The sequence below is a fragment of the Elephantulus edwardii genome, unplaced genomic scaffold (genome assembly GCF_000299155.1).
Source record: "Elephantulus edwardii isolate Elephantulus edwardi_28Jun2011 unplaced genomic scaffold, EleEdw1.0 scaffold00421, whole genome shotgun sequence".
Lineage (NCBI taxonomy): Eukaryota > Metazoa > Chordata > Mammalia > Macroscelidea > Macroscelididae > Elephantulus > Elephantulus edwardii.
In genome coordinates this window covers 1,281,751-1,282,763 of record NW_006400171.1, presented here as the reverse complement: position 1 = coordinate 1,282,763, position 1,013 = coordinate 1,281,751, and the positions used below count along the sequence as shown (strand labels likewise).

The 1,013-nt window shown below is 42.3% G+C and overlaps 1 pseudogene; it reads right to left on the bottom strand.

The window, feature by feature from the left end:
- Positions 1 to 465: 465 nt before the first annotated feature.
- LOC102871755 lies at positions 466 to 1,013 on the bottom strand (annotated as a pseudogene).

Genomic DNA, 1,013 nt, shown 5'->3' with positions numbered 1-1,013 from the left:
TATAAAATGAACAAAAGACAGGAAAAGAATTTTCAGACACATGACAAAATGCTTCAAATCACTGGAAATGAGAGATGCAAATCAAAACCACAATGAGATATTATCTCACTCCAGCAACAGACAAAGGGCAGCAAGTAATAAATGTTGGAGAGAATGTGGCGAGATAGGAACTTTAAAAAAAATAAATTATTGTAAATTTCATTTTATTAAATGTGACTGAAGCAGACACTATGGTGATTAAGGAATTTAGCCAAGATGGCTTAGACAGACTTCTGGCCCACCAAAATCTCCAACACAATAGCTGGGTACCAAATGACTATCTGAAGGAATGGTACAAATGAAAAAACTTAAGTGGGTATTTTGGTACAACTTCTAGAAAAGGTAAAATAAACAAGACATGAAGGTGGCCTGGTAATGACCAGGGAGTCACTCTGTGGCTGTGGAGAAACCAGGCTAAAGCTTCGCTCAGCTCTCACCATCACTGTCTTCTAGGGTGTGCTTGTCAAAGAGATACTTGGCCAGGCCTGAGTCCGGGGCGCCCATCTTGCACAAGTTGGTTATGTAGTCACCTAGTTGTTTGATGGATTTCACCTACTCATCCAGGTAATGTGTCTCAATGAAGTCACACAGATGAAGGTCATTCTTGTCAGTGGCCAGTTTGTGCAGTTCCAGTAGGGACTGATTCACACTTTTCTAAAGTGTAGTGCACACTCCATTGCATTCCGCCTGCTCTCCCAGTTATCATGGTCTGGTTTCTTAATGTCCTGAAGAAAGATGTGGCCGCCTCACTAATTCTGCAGTTTCATCAGTTTCTAGGCGTGTTCTCTTTCCTCGTGGGATTGGTGGAGAAAATATTTCACAAAATTCTTCAAAGCTACATCATCATGGTCGAAGTAGTAAGACATGGACATGTAGACATAGGAGGCATAGAGCTCCAGGTTGATCTGGTGGTTGATGGCAGCCTCCGAGTCCTGGTTGTAGTTCTGGCACACCTGCCAAAGGGACATGGTCAT